The sequence below is a fragment of the Ambystoma mexicanum genome, chromosome 4p (assembly GCF_040938575.1).
Source record: "Ambystoma mexicanum isolate Mex_15411 chromosome 4p, UKY_AmexF1_1, whole genome shotgun sequence".
NCBI lineage: Eukaryota > Metazoa > Chordata > Amphibia > Caudata > Ambystomatidae > Ambystoma > Ambystoma mexicanum.
Window position 1 is genome coordinate 67749690 of NC_090927.1, and position 19542 is coordinate 67769231.

The 19542-nt window shown below is 46.8% G+C and overlaps 1 long non-coding RNA gene across 1 annotated transcript in view; it reads right to left on the reverse strand.

Moving 5' to 3' along the window:
• The window catches only part of LOC138452999 (uncharacterized), a 161974-nt gene extending 143175 nt beyond the window's left edge, over positions 1 to 18799 (reverse strand). The window contains exon 1 of the long non-coding RNA XR_011260347.1: positions 18683 to 18799. This is a non-coding gene — a long non-coding RNA (uncharacterized lncRNA). The remainder of the gene's footprint in view (positions 1 to 18682) is intronic.
• Between the last annotated feature and the right edge of the window lie 743 nt (positions 18800 to 19542).

Sequence of the window (19542 nt, forward strand, 5' to 3'; positions counted from 1 at the left end):
CGTGCGCGAGCCTCGTTTTGGCTCACGCATGTGGCTTTACAATAGACGGGGACCCATGACTCCATACTGACAAGACGTGTCCCTGTCTTACTGAGCGGTGTGCGTGCGTGTGTGTGAGGCGGCCTGGGGCGCTGATGACGAGTCAACACATGCTAGGGGCTGTATGGGTGCGTGGCTGCTTGTGTGATGAACATATCCTCACTCACACATATACATACTGTACTTCAGTGCAGTATGTATATGTGTGAGTGCGCGTGAAAGAATGCAGATGATTGCTGAATGTGGAGCGAATGAGTGAATGGAAGCTGCTGATTGTGTGAGTGTATGGATGGGAAATGCACGGGTGCATGCATAGATTACTAATTGGTAATTTACATTACTCCTAGTTCTACTCTTCCTCGTCACAGTACTTATCTTAGGTCCCCCACATCACAAATAAGTACTGAAACAAGGAAGAGGGACATGGCGGTAATGAATGCTGGTAAATATGAGAGTGAATGAATGCTGCTGTTATGTTATGTTATGTAACCATATCTTGATATAGTGCAACTAGTACCCGAGGGTGTCTTGGCGCATGTAACTGAACCCCAAAAAGCGGATCAGATGGAGAAGAGGGAAGAGACTAACCAAATTAGAGCAGATACAAAAAGGTTCTAAGAGCCTTGCGAAAATCAAAATAGTCATCAGTCATCCTCGGGGGCAGGGGCAGAGAGTTCCAGAGGCAGCGCCCACCACCCACAGAGAACGGCCATACCGAGAGAGTCCTTTTTTTTAACCGAGGTATGCATAAGCGATGGTCACCAGCCGAAGGCAGTACCCTCGTAGGGGAATTACAGTGAGCTTTTTTGAAGATATAAGACATCCTGGTCATGGAACGCACAATGTAGGAGGCGCAGTGCCTTAAACTTCACTCCGCCCTCCACGGGGAGCCAGTGGAGTTTGCTCAGAATGGGCGAGGCATGGGAGAATTTAGGAAGTCCCGCCATAATCCGGGCTGCTGTATTTTGGATGACCTGCAACCTCTGGAGATGACATTTAGGTTGGTCCAATAGAGTAGCATTGCAATAGTCCAGAATACTCAGAACTTCACTGGCAACCACTGCTGGGCCCTTCATCTTGGCAGGGATGAATGGCATGACTTTCATTACAGTTCTAAAGTTAAAGAAACCAGAACTCCACCTGCTACTACTGATTTGGAGTTCAGGAGAGAGGGGGGTGTAAATCTTCACCCCAGGGTTTTTTACTGACTGAACAGGAGACGGACGGTCACCCAAGGAGGGAGGCCAAAATTCATCAGTCCATAGGGGCTGAGCAGACAGAGGGCCAACCACCAGGACCTCTGTTTTACTTCCGTTGAGCATGAGCCATAAACTGTTTCCATGAGTGTATGAGTAGTGAATGTGTAAGTGAATGCTGGTGAATATGAGAGAATGAATGCTGCTGATTGTGTGAGTGTATGACTAGGGAATGTGTAAGTGAACGCTGGTGAATATGAGTGAATGAATGCTGCTGATTGTGTGAGTGTAAGAATAGGGAATGTGTAAGTGAACGCTAGTAAATATGAGTGAATGAATGCTGCTGATTGTGTGAGTGTATGAATAGGGAATGTGTAAGTGAACGCTGGTGAATATGAGTGAATGAATGCTGCTGATTGCGTGAGTGTATGAATAGTGAATGTGTAAGTGAACGCTGGTGAATATGAGTGAATGAATGCTGCTGATTGCGTGAGTGTATGAATAGAGAATGTGTAAGTGAATACTGGTGAATATGAGTGAATGAATGCTGCTGATTGCATGAATGTATGAATAGGGAATGTGTAAGTGAATGCCGGTTAATATGAGTGAATGAATGCTGCTGATTGCGTGAGTGTAAGAATAGGGAATGTGTAAGTGAACGCTAGTAAATATGAGTGAATGAATGCTGCTGATTGTGTGAGTTTATGAATAGGGAATGTGTAAGTGAACGCTGGTGAATATGAGTGAATGAATGCTGCTGATTGTGTGAGTGTATGAATAGGGAATGTGTAAGTGAATGCTGGTGAATATGAGTGAATGAATGCTGCTGATTGTGTGAGTGTAAGAATAGGGAATGTGTAAGTGAACGCTGGTAAATATGAGTGAATGAATGCTGCTGATTGTGTGAGTGTATGAATAGGGAATGTGTAAGTGAACGCTGGTGAATATGAGTGAATGAATGCTGCTGATTGTGTGAGTGTATGAATAGGGAATGTGTAAGTGAACGCTAGTGAATATGAGTGAATGAATGCTGCTGATTGTGTGAGTGTATGAACAGGGAATGTAAAAGTGAATGCCGGAGAATATGAGTGATTGAATGCTGCTGATTGTGTGAGTGTATGAATAGGGAATGTGTAAGTGAACGTTGGTGAATATGAGTGATTGAATGCTGCTGATTGCGTGAGTGTATGGATAGGGAATGTGTAAGTGAACGCTGGTGAATATGAGTGAATGAATGCTGCTGATTGCGTGAGTGTATGAATAGGGAATGTGTAAGTGAACGCTGGTGAATATGAGTGAATGAATGCTGCTGATTGTGTGAGTGTATGAATAGGGAATGTGTAAGTGAATGCTGGTGAATATGAGTGATTGAATGCTGCTGATTGCGTGAATGTATGAATAGGGAATGTGTAAGTGAACGCTGGTGAATATGAGAGGGAATGTGTAAGTGAATGCTGGTGAATATGAGTGATTGAATGCTGCTGATTGCGTGAATGTATGAATAGGGAATGTGTAAGTGAACACTGGTGAATATGAGTGAATTAATGCTGCTGATTGTGTGAGTGTATGAATAGGGAATGTGTAAGTGAACGCTGGTGAATATGAGAATGAATGCTGCTGATTGCGTGAGTGTATGAATAGGGAATGTGTAAGTGAACGCTGGTGAATATGAGTGAATGAATGTTGCTGATTGCGTGAGTGTATGAATAGGGAATGTGTAAGTGAATGCTGGTGAATATGAGTGAATGAATGCTGCTGATTGCGTGAGTGTATGGATAGGGAATGTGTAAGTGAACGCTGGTCAATATGAGTGAATGAATGCTGCTAATTGTGTGAGTGTAAGAATAGGGAATGTGTAAGTGAACGCTAGTAAATATGAGTGAATGAATGCTGCTGATTGTGTGAGTGTATGAATAGGGAATATGTAAGTGAACGCTGGTGAATATGAGTGAACGAATGCTGCTGATTGCGTGAGTGTATGAATAGTGAATGTGTAAGTGAATGCTGGTGAATATGAGTGAATGAATGCTGCTGATTGCGTGAGTGTATGAATAGGGAATGTGTAAGTGAATGCTGGTGAATATGAGTGAATGAATGCTGCTGATTGCATGAATGTATGAATAGGGAATGTGTAAGTGAATGCCGGTGAATATGAGTGAATGAATGCTGCTGATTGCGTGAGTGTATGAATAGGGAATGTGTAAGTGAATGCCAGGGAATATGAGTGAATGAATGCTGCTGATTGCACAAGTTTATGAACAGGGAATGGGTAAGTGAATGCTGGTGAATATGAGTGAATGAATGCTGCTGATTGTGTGAGTGTAAGAATAGGGAATGTGTAAGTGAACGCTAGTAAATATGAGTGAATGAATGCTGCTTATTGTGTGAGTGTATGAATAGGGAATGTGTAAGTGAACGCTGGTGAATATGAGTGAATGAATGTTGCTGATTGCGTGAGTGTATGAATAGGGAATGTGTAAGTGAATGCTAGTGAATATGAGTGAATGAATGCTGCTGATTGTGTGAGTGTATGAACAGGGAATGTAAAAGTGAATGCCGGTGAATATGAGTGATTGAATGCTGCTGATTGTGTGAGTGTATGAATAGGGAATGTGTAAGTGAACGTTGGTGAATATGAGTGAATGAATGCTGCTGATTGCGTGAGTGTATGGATAGGGAATGTGTAAGTGAACGCTGGTGAATATGAGTGAATGATTGCTGCTGATTGCGTGAGTGTATGAACAGGGAATATGTAAGTGAACGCTGGTGAATATGAGTGAATGAATGCTGCTGATTGCACAAGTTTATGAACAGGGAATGTGTAAGTGAATGCTGGTGAATATGAGTGAATGAATGCTGCTGATTGTGTGAGTGTATGAATAGTGAATGTGTAAGTGAATGCTGTTGAATATGAGTGAATGAATGCTGCTGAATGCGTGAGTGTATGAATAGGGAATGTGTAAGTGAATGCTGGTGAATATGAGTGAATGAATGCTGCTGATTGCATGAATGTATGAATGTATGAATAGGGAATGTGTAAGTGAATGCCTGTGAATATGAGTGAATGAATGCGGCTGATTGCGTGAGTGTATGAATAGGGAATGTTTAAGTGAATGCTGGTGAATATGAGTTAATGAATGCTGCTGATTGCACAAGTTTATGAACAGGGAATGTGTAAGTGAATGCTGGTGAATATGAGTGAATGAATGCTGCTGATTGTGTGAGTGTATGAATAGGGAGTGTGTAAGTGAATGCTGGTGAATATGAGTGAATGAATGCTGCTGATTGTGTGAGTGTAAGAATAGGGAATGTGTAAGTGAACGCTAGTAAATATGAGTGAATGAATGCTGCTGATTGTGTGAGTGTATGAATAGGGAATATGTAAGTGAACGCTGGTGAATATGAGTGAACGAATGCTGCTGATTGCGTGAGTGTATGAATAGTGAATGTGTAAGTGAATTCTGGTGAATATGAGTGAATGAATGCTGCTGATTGCGTGAGTGTATGAATAGGGAATGTGTAAGTGAATGCTGGTGAATATGAGTGAATGAATGCTGCTGATTGCATGAATGTATGAATAGGGAATGTGTAAGTGAATGCCGGTGAATATGAGTGAATGAATGCTGCTGATTGCGTGAGTGTATGAATAGGGAATGTGTAAGTGAATGCCAGGGAATATGAGTGAATGAATGCTGCTGATTGCACAAGTTTATGAACAGGGAATGGGTAAGTGAATGCTGGTGAATATGAGTGAATGAATGCTGCTGATTGTGTGAGTGTAAGAATAGGGAATGTGTAAGTGAACGCTAGTAAATATGAGTGAATGAATGCTGCTGATTGTGTGAGTGTATGAATAGGGAATGTGTAAGTGAACGCTGGTGAATATGAGTGAATGAATGTTGCTGATTGCGTGAGTGTATGAATAGGGAATGTGTAAGTGAATGCTAGTGAATATGAGTGAATGAATGCTGCTGATTGTGTGAGTGTATGAACAGGGAATGTAAAAGTGAATGCCGGTGAATATGAGTGATTGAATGCTGCTGATTGTGTGAGTGTATGAATAGGGAATGTGTAAGTGAACGTTGGTGAATATGAGTGAATGAATGCTGCTGATTGCGTGAGTGTATGGATAGGGAATGTGTAAGTGAACGCTGGTGAATATGAGTGAATGATTGCTGCTGATTGCGTGAGTGTATGAACAGGGAATGTGTAAGTGAACGCTGGTGAATATGAGTGAGTGAATGCTGCTGATTGCACAAGTTTATGAACAGGGAATGTGTAAGTGAATGCTGGTGAATATGAGTGAATGAATGCTGCTGATTGTGTGAGTGTATGAATAGTGAATGTGTAAGTGAATGCTGTTGAATATGAGTGAATGAATGCTGCTGATTGCGTGAGTGTATGAATAGGGAATGTGTAAGTGAATGCTGGTGAATATGAGTGAATGAATGCTGCTGATTGCATGAATGTATGAATGTATGAATAGGGAATGTGTAAGTGAATGCCTGTGAATATGAGTGAATGAATGCGGCTGATTGCGTGAGTGTATGAATAGGGAATGTGTAAGTGAATGCTGGTGAATATGAGTTAATGAATGCTGCTGATTGCACAAGTTTATGAACAGGGAATGTGTAAGTGAATGCTGGTGAATATGAGTGAATGAATGCTGCTGATTGTGTGAGTGTATGTATAGGGAGTGTGTAAGTGAATGCTGGTGAATATGAGTGAATGAATGCTGCTGATTGTGTGAGTGTAAGAATAGGGAATGTGTAAGTGAACGCTAGTAAATATAAGTGAATGAATGCTGCTGATTGTGTGAGTGTATGAATAGGGAATGTGTAAGTGAATGCTGGTGAATATGAGTGAGTGAATGTTGCTGATTGCGTGAGTGTATGAATAGGGAATGTGTAAGTGAACGCTAGTTAATATGAGTGAATTAATGCTGCTGATTGTGTGAGTGTATGAACAGGGAATGTGTAAGTAAACGCTAGTGAATATAAGTGAATGAATGCTGCTGATTGTGTGAGTGTATGAATAGGGAATGTGTAAGTGAATGCTGGTGAATATGAGTGAATGAATGCTGCTGATTGTGTGGGTGTATGAATAGGGAATGTGTAAGTGAATGCTGGTGAATATGAGTGATTGAATGCTGCTGATTGCGTGAGTGTATAAATAGGGAATGTGTAAGTGAACGCTGGTGAATATGAGTGAATGAATGCTGCTGATTGCGTGAGTGTATGAATAGGGAATGTGTAAGTGAACGCTAGTAAATATGAGTGAATGAATGCTGCTGATTGCGTGAGTGTATGAATAGGGAATGTGTAAGTTAATGCTGGTGAATATGAGTCAATGAATGCTGCTGATTGCGTGAGTGTATAAATAGGGAATCTAAGACAGTGAATGTTCTTCTTTTTCTATCAGAGTGAACGTTTGAATGTGTGCATGTGAGGTCTGTATACGTGCAGGGCTGCTTGCGTAATAGATGGCTATGAAGTCAGCGGCGGGTCGCCCTTAATGGGTGATGGTGTGCCGATTTATCATTACCCTTGCCCATTATGGAGGCGGTGCGGCTTAAACTGTCAAAGGCAAACATGGTTTCCCTTTCACAGTTTATCTTCCCCAGTGCACATGTCCAATGGACCCTGCAAGGCTGGGGCTTTTTTCCTGCTCAGCCTTTCATGGTCCATTGTGGATATAGGCTGGGGTACTGCAGGGCTGAATGTGTGAGCAGGCGTTCTTGCATGTCTCAGCATATTCAGACGGCCTGGGGCGGTGCTTCAGGGTCACTCTGACTCCCGGATGCAGGTGTAGGAACTAGAAAGTGTTCTTTACATCTTGGTTCCTTTTCGAGCTGTAGGAGCTGGCGGCCTTTCAGGGAGGCACCAGTGGTGAGGAGCATCCGGACTGGCTAAGAAGGTTAGATTGAGTTTAAAGTTTAGTGGTATATGTTTGCATGCATGCGAGTGAGTGTATGATGTATGGGTAGGCATTTGAATGAGCAGGTGCACGGTGTATGGGTGTGAGTGTGAATTTTGTGTGAATGTATGTGTGTACCTTTTTGTTTGCTAGCCTGGGTCACTGATTTTAGCAGGGTGTTGTGGCAGGGGGAAGGATACGCTGAATGTGGCATGGCTAGACTTTTATTTTGATGCAGCCAGTCTAGCCATTTCTTACTGTGGCATGACATTTTTCTACTGGGAAATTATGATAAGTCAAGCATGATATTACGTGGCTAGACTGAAATTTTGGTGCAGCCAATCTATGCTTTTCTTGCTTTCACCTGACATTTTTTACTGGGCATATATGATTTTAAAAGAAGAATGACACGTGTTATTATTATTGTGGTGAGAGTGCCATTTTGTTGCAACATGTCAAGCCATTTCTTAATGTGGCATGACACTTTTGTACTGGGAATCTATGATAAGTGTTACTACATTTATGTAGTGTCTACATTGCTTGAGCTAATTTGGGCATGCTTTCTTATTGTGGCATGGCATTTTAAATGGCAATGCCAACAGGACTCTGTTCTTAAGTGGGGCTACTGGCATTTATTGCCAGAGCCGGCTAGGGCAGGTTTTCTTATAGTATCATTACTGGTAATATGCGCAGAGCAAACATGAGTATGTTCTTATTTGGCAATACTAACATATATTGGTGCAGCCAGCATGGAAATGTATGGGCACAGCCAGCATGAACATGTTTTTTTATGCTAGCATATATTGGGGGGAAAGGCATCATAAAAATCCATTGGGAAATGTTCCTGTGCATTTTCTGATTTACATCTATTACAACCGATGGCAAACTGTCAAGAGGTTTAGCAATTTTTTCACTGAAAGTGGGCTGTATAATAGAACATGTTAACTCATGATTCAAAAAAGTTTTGTTGAGCAAGAACCCTCCCTCCCCCAGACTGTGGATATAGGCTGGGGTACTGCAGGGCTGAATGTGTGAGCAGGCGTTCTTGCATGTCTCAGCATATTCAGACGGCCTGGGGCGGTGCTTCAGGGTCACTCTGACTCCCGGATGCAGGTGTAGGAACTAGAAAGTGTTCTTTACATCTTGGTTCCTTTTCGAGCTGTAGGAGCTGGCGGCCTTTCAGGGAGGCACCAGTGGTGAGGAGCATTCAAGGGCACCTCTATTCTGCCCTTGAATGGTTGGACTCTCTCGCTATGCTTGGTGTAGCTTATTTCTGGCAAATGTTTTCGCTCCTCCAATATAAATATTCACTCGCGATCGGCCACCAGGGGGCGCACAGATGAGCCTGTTCTTCGTGTGAGCTCCGTGCCTGAGGTCCGGAAAGTGGTTCTGAGCCCCCACTTTGCGACCCCCCCCAGAGCTGGCAACGGAGCATGAGACGTGGGAAGGTGACCCCCCCATCCAGGGAAAAACCATTTAAAAATCGGAAGTGCCTTCGCTGAGGAAAAGGCAAAGACGTCGGGAGGCCCTGGTCATGACGTGCGCAACTACGAGGTGACAGTAAACTCCCGCGGGCACACACTCGAGAGGAAAGCTGATCCACACGGCCTCCCCCCGGGTGAAGCGGACATCGACGCAGGAGGGAGAACTCGCCCTGGACCTTTGCCCTGCGCGACCAGGAGAACCTCGCTAGAACTTGCTTGTGCCCCCACCCGTCTGCGCGGGCCGGGTTTCGCGAGCTGAGACTTGCCTCTGCGCTAGCGGCCACGCGGGAGGGACCCAGATGGGAGGGACCCGGACGGGCCTCCTTCAGCTGGACAAGGTAGGTGGCCGTCCTTCCCCTCCCGCCCACGGGATTCCGTGAACCGCGGCAGCCTAATTTCGAGCCACCAGCATAACCCCAGCACAACAGAGCTTTCTCCTCCCCTCTACCTGTTCCTGCCGAGGGCCGCATAGCACGCACGGTCCACAAACTGCATCTTCCGGCATGGAGACAGGGCCCAGCACTTGCTATAGCAAGTGAAGAGGTGTGTTCACGCACCCGAAGGCGCGGCCGCCCCCCTTGCAGGAGGGCCCCTGAAGGGCCTGCGCACAATAACCCAACAAAACCAAGGCACAGCATACGGAGTGGGGAGGAAACTTAAAACACAGTCCCTACGCTGTGCAACTCCCTGTGACCAGAGCCACATTGAGGCCACATGTATGGAACACCCCGCACTGAGACCAGCACTGAGCCCCCCTTCCAAGAGGGCCCCTGAAGGGCCCGCACGAAATAACCCATTGAAACCAAGGCACAGCATACGGAGTGGGGAGGAAACTTAATACACAGTCCCTACGCTGTGCGACTCCCTGTGACCACATCGGGGCCACATGTACTGAACAGCCTGCGCTGAGACCAGCATAGGGGAAGCCCTCTCTGCCCCGCTGACAGCTCCCCCTTGACGGAACCTCACTGCTCCCGCTGGAGAACACCGACCAGAGGGCACCTCTATTAAGCCAGACCGAGAGATCCTGTGCCAAACCCCTCAACTTACCGAAAAGCTACCAGGACTGAGGGGAGGGCACCTCTATTCTGCCAGACCTTGAGACCCTGCGCCAAACCCCTCAACTTACCCCTCCCCCATTACACCCAGGGCTGAGACCTCGGAATATATGCAAGCAAGAGAAAAACTATCCACCTATGCCTACGCAACCCCCCTACAAAATTGCCCCCCCAAAATAGCGACTGAGGCGGCAACGCACGGTGACACAGCGGCCACGAAAGAGGATGTAGCAGCCCTACTAGCGGAGATAAAGAATATGGGGGCCAATATAGGCGGCAAAATCGACAAGATCACTCAACGATGGACAAGATTGAGGACAGGCTGGACGGAGTGGAAAACAACCAAGCCTCGATAGACACCATCGAGACGCAGCTGGAACACAGGATAACGGAACTCGAGCAAAGAGAGGAGGAATACAGGTTAAAGATGGACGACTTGGAAATAACCTTCGCTTCTTCGGTATTCCGGAACAGGACGGCGAGACAGAAGAAGGCCTAAAATCAACACTTCATGATATCATTAAGATCTTGGCTGCTGACGACGAGATCGACGAACCAAGGACTGAGCAGATCCACAGGGCTGGAGGCCCAGCGGGAGGCCCGAGGTTGGTCCTCGCCTGCTTCCACAGATACCAGAACAAGGCCAAGATCCTTGAGAAAGCAAGACGCAGAGGTGTCCTCACTCTTAATGGAGCACAAATAACGATATACCAAGACCTGTCTGCCATGACACTCGCCCTGAGAAGGATGTGTGGCCCCCTGACGAAATGGCTAAAGGATCGAGACACCCGATACAGGTGGGGCTACCCCTTCTCCCTCACTTTTGAACACAATAGCACAAAGATCAGGCTGCGATCTGAGCGAGAAATAAAGGCATGCATATCTGAACTCGTGGAGGTGAATGGGATGAGGAACGATGGAGATGTACCAAGGAACGAAGGAAGAGAATGGAGGCTCCAAGGCCCTAAGAGACAGAAAGTCAGGGATCGAGAAAATATCGGAGAGGCAATGTTTCCCCGGAGGGGAGCAAATGAAGCAAACGTACCAGATCGGCACCAAAGGACCTTACATGATGCTAATGTTTCAAATGGGAACCACTTTCGGTCCGGTGCACAATCTACGCTCAACTGTTGTAAGTTAAGGTTGTAAAGGGGAGGGGACGTAATGAGGGTTCAGACTCATGTGATAGCTATTGTTCGTGAAAGGGCCGTGAGGTAACGGCTTCTGCTGGTGGTTCGTTGCCGGTTCAGTGCGATTAACTGGACCCGCTCGGACGCCGCCATATGGGTGGGGAGAGGGAGAGGAAGGGAGGGGGGTCGGGTTGCAAGACACGGGAGAGATAAAAAAAATGAAACAGATTTCTTGTTCACTGCTGGGGAGGGTAAAACATTATTGCGGGTAGAAGAGGCGATGCCCAGAGAAGGGTGGCTAATTAATACGAATGCCTTCATGTCGCGTACAGATGGCTAACCCTCAAGGCAACATGCGAGGCCCCTTGAGAGTGGGGACACTTAGGCCCTGATTCATGGATTATTTGCCCCGAAAAATACGGGATTTGTGTGCCATTCTGCCCGCAAATACCTGTTTAACAAATGAGGATTTGCGGGCAGAATGTCGCACAAATCCCATTTTTTACGGCGCAAATAATCCATGAATCAGGGCCTAAATGTTAAGGGACTTAACTCGACGACTAAGAGATCATTGGTTTTGAGGGAATTCCGGAGAGCCAAAATTGATATTCTGTTGCTACAAGAAACTAAATACATGAGAGGGGAAGAGAGACCTGTCCTGGGGAAAAACTGCGGAATAGAATTCTGGGGCTCTGGGGCATTGTGCAAGGGGGAGTGGGGATCCTAATCAAAAAGGGGATCGAATTCCAAGTCACCAAAACCTGGCCTGATGAGGAGGGTCGAGCCCTTTTGGTGGCCGGGACTATTGGGAGGGTTGAAGTAACGCTGCCCACAATCTACTCTCCCAATCTGGGACAGCTCAGATTCCTTTCTAGAACCATCCCGAAAATAATTCTGGAGGCTACTGGTCACATTGTATTGGGTGGAGACTTTAATCTCTGGGCGGACCAGGATTTAGATCGAAGAGCTGGGAACCCAACCGCTGATAATGAAACAAGAGGGGATCGTAATGACTATGCGAGTATGATGCAAGTATATGCGCTGGTTGATGTGTGGAGACAAATGCACCCCGAGGAAAGAGGATACACCTTCCACTCGGCCCCCCACAACACTTTCACTCACATAGATTATATTTACCTCTCACAAGAATTGTACAACATCACATCGCACTCAGAGATCACTCCAATAACATGGTCCGATCATGACATGGTCATAACTGATATTCACTGGGAAGACTTGCCGGCTAGGGGTGGGAAATGGAGATGTAACAAGGCCCTGTAGAGGGACCTGGTCTTTAAAGACGAACTGGAAACAGAAATCAGAGAATATTTCAATACTAACAATACCGGGGAGGTCCCCAAACAAGGAGTGTGGGAAGCGGCTATGGCAACTTGGAGGGGAATCCTCATACGGGAGGGGGCCAGGAAGAAAAGGGAAAGAGCGCTCATTGAAAACAAGCTCCGGGGTGAAATATGCCAACTAGACAAAGAAGCCAGGGAAGGTGACACGACAGACCCCAGTAAAATTCATGAGACCAAAAAAAAACGGGAAGAACTCCGACACTTAGAGTATGACCAGATAGTGCGCAAGCTGCATCTACTGAAACAAAAATTTTATGAGAAAGGAGATAAAGCCGACGCACTACTAGCAGCCAGGCTTAGGATCCAACGAGCAGAGCGTAGGGTAACAGAGCTAGCATATAATGCCCCTGCTCAGGAGCAATCTAAACCCTCTATTCCTGAAATGTTCGCTGATTTTTACGAATCCCTCTACACTTCCGAAATCGATCCTAATTCGAGTGAGATAGACAATTATTTAGCCGACATCAGTCTTCCCAGGGTTGCGCCCATAGACTCGGCCCACCTCGATTCCCCCATAAGAGAGGAAGAAATACAGTGAGCGATTAAAAGACTAACGCTAGGCAAATCCCCTGGAGAAGACGATATATGGCCGGCTTCCACAAAACCTTCGGCACCCTCCTTACCCCATTCCTGGCCGAATTGTTTAACGAAATCCTCGAATCAGGGGTTGCCCCAGACTCTTTCGCCCGTGCACTTACAACGGTCATCCCCAAGGAAGTAAGAGACCCCAAGCAATGCGGGTCTTATTGCCCCATATCCCTACTTAATTTGGATGCAAAAATGTATACAAGGGTACTAGCCGCCAGATTGGAGACCCACATGCCCCGCCTTATCCACCCCGATCAGGTCGGATTTATAATCGGACGACAAGGAGCAGATACTATGAGGAAGACGCTCCATTTGATTGCAGCCTCCCAAACCATGTGCGACGATCCCGCCTTACTCTCCATCGACGCTGAAAAAGCCTTTGATAGAGTGGAATGGGGCTTCCTGACCGCAGTCCTCCGCGTGGTGGGATTAGGACCAAAACTCAGAAGGGGTATAGAGGCAGTTTATACTTCACCTAAGGCCTCAGTAGCAGTCAATGGGGGGTACTCGAGGTGGTTTGAGCTGAAACGCGGTACCCGGCAGGGATGCCCACTCTCGGCCATTCTTTTCGCCTTATCGTCGAGCCCCTGGCCCAAAAATTGAGAGAGGACGACCAAGTAGAGGGCATGCGGCTGGGGCAAGTGGAATATAAAGTGGCGCTGTACGCTGATGATTTACTTCTCCACGTGACTAACCCCAACACATCCATCCCCAGGGCACTCAGCCTCCTCGAAGAATACGGCAGCATATCGGGGTTTAAAGTCAATAAATCCAAATCCATACTTTTGCCCCTTCAGGGGTCGGTAGAAACGAACAATGATAAATATCTGCCCTTAGGTCTCACGATAGAACATCAAAAACTAAAGTATCTAGGGATACAAGTCACAAGATCAATGCGAGAGCTTTATGATGCCACCTTCCCAGCACTTCTTGAAAAATTCCACGCGGACCTCGCCCGGTGGGACAAACTGACCATATCCTGGCTAGGACGCCTTAATGAAATAAAAATGTCCTGCCTCCCGAGATTTCTATACCCCTTTCAAATGCTCCCCATCCAGATGCCACGACAATTCTTCGTGGAGGTCAAGAAGGCGAGCGATTATGAAATTCCTATGGCAGGGGAAAAAAGCTAGAATAGCATACCCCAACCTGATACTGCCTAAAGATAAAGGCGGGGTAGGCCTCCCCGACATTCAAAAATACTATGAGGCAGCCCAACTACGAGTTCTCATTCCTCATCTCCGCAACCAAAAATCGCCCCAGTGGATTGCCATGGATAACCACTACCTGTCCCCGACAACAGTTTCTGAGTGGCTTTGGTCCCCTAAGAGGAGAGTATTAAGGAAAACTAAAGCGCACCCGATGTTCGAAACCATATGGGATATATGGCGAGAATGCAAAGGCATGGTGAACATCACCACGTGGCCATCACCACTGAGCCACCTATGGTCCACTGGCATCAATGACCAGATTCCCAATGTGGAGAGATTCCAGTCCTGGTACGAAGCAGGCCTAGAGAGGGTGGGGCAACTCCTTAAAAAAGATTCATTTATCTTGCTTTCTGAGCTGGAGGAAGCACTGGGAGTGGGTACATTGTCTGTATTCCACTTTCTACAGATCAAAGGTGTCTTGACGAAACCCGAGTGGAAGGACAAGCTAAGAAGGGAACTCACCCCGTTTGAGACCATATTGGACTCTAGAACAGAAATGAAGGGATTGATTGCAGCCCTATATAGGGTATTAATAGTAGCAGGTGAGGGCTCCACGGAACCCGTCAGGCTGCGATGGGAAAAAGACATAGGAGACGACATCGACCAAGAGACCAGGGAAAGGATATGTCGAGCAGCGCCCAAAGTCTCGATCTCGAGCCTATGTAAATTACATGCAATCAAACTATTAAACAGAGGGCAATATGACCCGTATAGGCTCTCCAAAATGTACCAGTCATCCAGTCCATTGTGTTGGCGAGGTTGTGGATCCATAGTAGATTATTGGCACATGTGGTGGAGCTGCCCACGTATTAAAATATATTGGAATGAAGTACTAGGGTGGATCAGGGACCTAGTCGGGATCCAGAGAAGAGTAGACCCCGATCTTGTTCTGTTCGGATTTGAAAAAGCTGATGATGAATGGAGGAGGGTCAAAGATATAGCTGCACATCGGTTACTAGCTGTCAGGGCTCTGAATCCCCTACAGTCCCAACCGAAAAAGAGTGGGTTAATGTAGCTTCTAATATGTGCATCGTGGAAAAGATCACAACCTGAATTGTAGGAGGACGCCTTGCCAACAAACCACGCATTGCACTGCAGAGAAATACCACGATAACTCCCCCAGCAAAGGGGCCTCTAACACCTCTAACACCTACTGAACAGTTTGCCGAACATTGAATAATGCAATCCTCAGCGGAAGTGCCCAAAGTCTTGTGGGGGGAGAGAAGGAAGGGGGGGGGGGGAGAGATGGAAGAATTGTTGAAATATACTGACACATCGCAGTGGGGCCACTTAGGAACGGAAAGTTCATAAGATCAATGCTGAAATGTGTGATTCGATTGTTATACAATGTTCTTTCCGATGATACAAATTCAAATGGCAGTTAATTTCCTGTGTAATGCTGTTACCTTGTACGCAACAAATTCTAATAAAAACAAATTAAAAATAAAAATATATATTCACTCGCTGCCACTGAATACAGCTCCTCTAGAGAGTGGCTTCTTCTGGTGCCCTTTCCTTAGACGTTGGTAGGCCTGGATCTGTCTGCAATAACTCAACTCATTGCCCAACTCATTTTCAGGCTCCCGTCAGTCACCTCTTCTCCTTCTCTCATCCCTGACTGTCTGTCTGCTATCCAGGAGTGGTGTGCCGCCAATGATCTCTGCCTTAATGCCAGTAAGACTGAGATTCTCCTCATCGGCACACCTGCCCCCTCCTTTTCTGTCGCTCTCTGGCTGGCCTCTCTTGGCCCTCTTCCTGCTCCCAGCTGTGAGGTTAGAAACGGCTTCAACTCCACACTCTCCTGCTCTCCTCACATCTCTGACTTCTCTAAATAATCACACTACCAGCTGCACCTCTGCAGAGGTATTCTTCCTTTCCTCTCCTTCCCCCACAAGCTCACTGTCTCCAGAGCTCTGGTTCTCTCTAGGCTGGACTACTGCAACAGCCTCTTTCTTAATCAACCTGCTTCAACTCTCCGCCCTCTGCAACTCATCCAGAACAGGACTGCAAATTGTGTCCTTGGCCTCAAGCCCACGGATTATATCTCTCCAGGACTGAAATCTCTGTACTGGCTCCCAATGGCTGCGCGGATTAAGTTCAAAACCCTGCATTGTCCACGAGGCCTTCTGGGGCCTGTGACCTCAATACCTTCAACTCTCTCTTCCTAAATATCTTCCTTCTCGAGCTCTTCGCTCATCAGCCTCCAACTCCCTCAAGGTCAGTCGCTTCTCCAAGCAACGAGTTGGTGGAAGGTCTCTTTCTTCGGCTGGGGCCTCCCTCTGGAACAGCCTCCCTGCCTCCCTGGAACTTGAGGGGAACCATCTCCGGTTCTGGAAGCACCTCAAAACCTTCCTCTATGCTTCTGCTTTCTCTCCTCCTCTCCCCTGCTGAACTCCTGCTCAAATTGCACTGATCTCGGGCCCAGGTCCTCTCCCCCCACGTTGCACACCTTCATTGCCTCCACGGCAACCCCCGCACCTGGGAACTGTTCTCTGTATCCCTTCAGTCCCTTACCAGCACTTGACAGCTGATGCCTGCACTTACCCCTGCACTTGCCCCCAGCTGGCCGCACATTTACTTATTGCTTTATGTATTCTATTTATTTTTATGTCGACCCCATGTACTGCACTTTTCCCCTTCCCCCTCCCCTGCACTTGCGCGATCTCAATGTCACCTGGCCTAGTAAGATCATTGTCTCAGTCTTCCCTCTCCTGCCCCTCCCTTGCCTCGTCGCGCCTTGAAACACATGTGTATAGGCACCTTATAAATGCCATATCACATCATAACGTATCATAATAGGGCTACTAAAGAGGGTGGCTTTGTCTGGTGCACTTTCATCAGACGTTGGCAGGGCTATATCTGGCTGCAATAAGGTTACCCTGGAGAGTGGCTTATTCCGGTGCCCTTACATCAGACGTTGGCAGGGATTGGCAAGAATAATGCAAGAATATTGAAGCTGGAACTATGAAATAACACTAGTTACTCCCTCTCATCTGAGTTACAGATCTGATGCTTTGGATTGCTTCCGCTGAAAAGCAAAGCATCGATTGTGGGCCCTGAGAAGATGCCCCATGAAATCCTTTCATTGGAGGCCATCGGTGCCTTCCAGCCGCATGCGGCTACGGCGAGTTTACAGAAAACATGTAAATGATGCCTGCTCTGTACATTTTGGGAATTTATAGGAGTAAAATAATCTGCGTAGAAAACCCAAAATGGTGCCGAAGCTGCATGCAGTGTGGCAAGATCCCAACTGAAGAATTTAGTGTCACCACTGAAAAGGTCATCATTTAACCCTTTCAGTGCCCTATGTATCCTAATGGCAGACAGCAGCAGAAGGGTCTATCCTACCCCATGGCTTCTGCCCCACAGTGCCCTTTTTAGTTTGGGCTATTAGATGCCACTAAAGCATAACGGGATATGAGAGGGGACACAAAACTTATAGGTGTTGTTTGGGTTTTTGCCTACCCATTGACTGCCCATATCCATAATAATGCCTATGGCTATTCCCACCCACGTCCTGTCCCTCCCATGTCCTCGTGGGATCTCTTTGAGCGAGCTAGCTTTATCAAGTGGTAACATCAAACTGTAGGATGGAAATGCCTGCCACTATTATTTCAAAGCAGTCTATGGAGAGATGATGGCTTCATTGGAGCTGTAAAGGGCCTACTGGTACAATAAATCTGCCTTGTGCAAGAGTGCTCTCAGCATCCTTACTTATAAACAGTATGCAGGTCCTCCAAGTCCTGTTCAAAGGCAGCATTGGCAAAGCCAACAGGTTTGGCTGGTATGTGGGTACTAGATAGGCATATGCCAGGCACTGCTAGCCTATGCCCTGTAAGTGACACCATTGTACCGCTGTTTCCAGGCATTATGGGAGGGCCTGGCAAATGCTTATTCCATGCCTACACTAAAACCAACATTGTTGGCATTGCCAATCCTTTTTTCCTCTTGGCCCTAGTCTCCCTTCAGACCTCTGCAGCTTGAACTGGTGTACGCATTCGTTTTGCATTTTATTTTGCTATTTTAAAATGTATACCAGTATATGTGAAAGTACTTCGTTGTAGGGTCTATGGAAATACAAGAATATGCTTTAAATAATTGTATTCTAACACTAGTGATGCATTTCAACTAATTGGCCATGCATTGGCAACTATGGAATTTGACATTAGTTCTGATTAACTGTTGATCGTTTGATATAGCGATTTTAACTGTTTAACTATTAATGTTGATAATTGTATGTACATTCTGGTTTGTTTTTGTATTTTTGTGTATTATTTATTGTATGTGCGTAACGTTTTAAACTACAACTATATCACATTAAATAAATAAATAAAGGTATTGAAAAGTAAACAGGAAATACAAATATTTAACAAAACTGCTTTTCTTTCATCTCCCGCCACCTCCACACGCACGCACGCACGCACGCATGCACGTGCACACACGCACACACACGCTGCTCTCCTCTGCCTTGCACAGTAGCCATCTCGCTGATAACATGCCGCCTGCCTGTTTCAGTGGCGAGCGCCACACACATTGATCAGAATCAGATCCGCCCAGCCCCCACCTCCCTGCATCGCCCTGGCGCCTCGCCACATGGCTGGCTCGAGGTGATACAGACACGGTGGCGCCAACCCCCCCTGGCCAGCCCCGAGCAGACGTCTGAGCACCCAGCGGGCATGATGCGGAAATGGCGGCTCACCTGCCGAGTTCCACACACCAGCCCGGGACAGCCCCACGCAGAGGACTAGAAGCGCCAGAGGAAGGCGGATGCCCTGTGAGGTCCTCATGCTGGCGGTGCGAGAAGCTCTGACAGCCCAAGGCACCCGAGGCTCCTATTTAAAGCCTCCCCAGCACCGAGGCATGACAGGAGGGGGAGTGGAGGTCCTACCTGACAGCTCTGGTGCCTGGGATCCAACAGCACCTTCCATAAACATGGCACTTTGAGCGTGCCGTGGAGGTTGAGCTGACCCCAGAGTCTTCTAGGCAAACCCATTACCTGGGCTTAGTTCGGTACAGCATGTACTATTCCCAAGGAGGGTTGGTTGTCAACGATTACGCTTGCTTTCTGGCAGGGACCGCTGTTTATGCCCCAGACAAGCTGAAACCCTGCCACCCAGCCCACTATTCCCAAAACGTGAGAAGATGGCCACCAGGTACAACCCTTCTTCACTGCCAGAACAACAATGAGCAGTTTCTGGAGCTGGACATGTGGTTCCGCGCGACCGTGGACAGCGCATAGGACTGTATCCAGAGTTATGCATGTTTCATCTGGCAGCGGCGCAAACTCTGTAACAGACAGAACAGCGGCCATCAGTCCTACAGTGGCCTGGGAATTTCACTAGATAGGCAAAATGCTGCACAACATGATATGTTACGTCAAGTGGTATTTGTGAAGCGCAAATCTCACCGCCTCCATGTCTTCATGGTGTGAATGGCTATCATGGAGCTAAGGAGTTGTTTCACCAAGGGTGACTTGCACCCAGAAGATTTCCTTATGGGGTGGGATAGGTGTGACATATTGGATTCTGCCTTGCAAGAGTACAAGGATGAGTCGGGGTA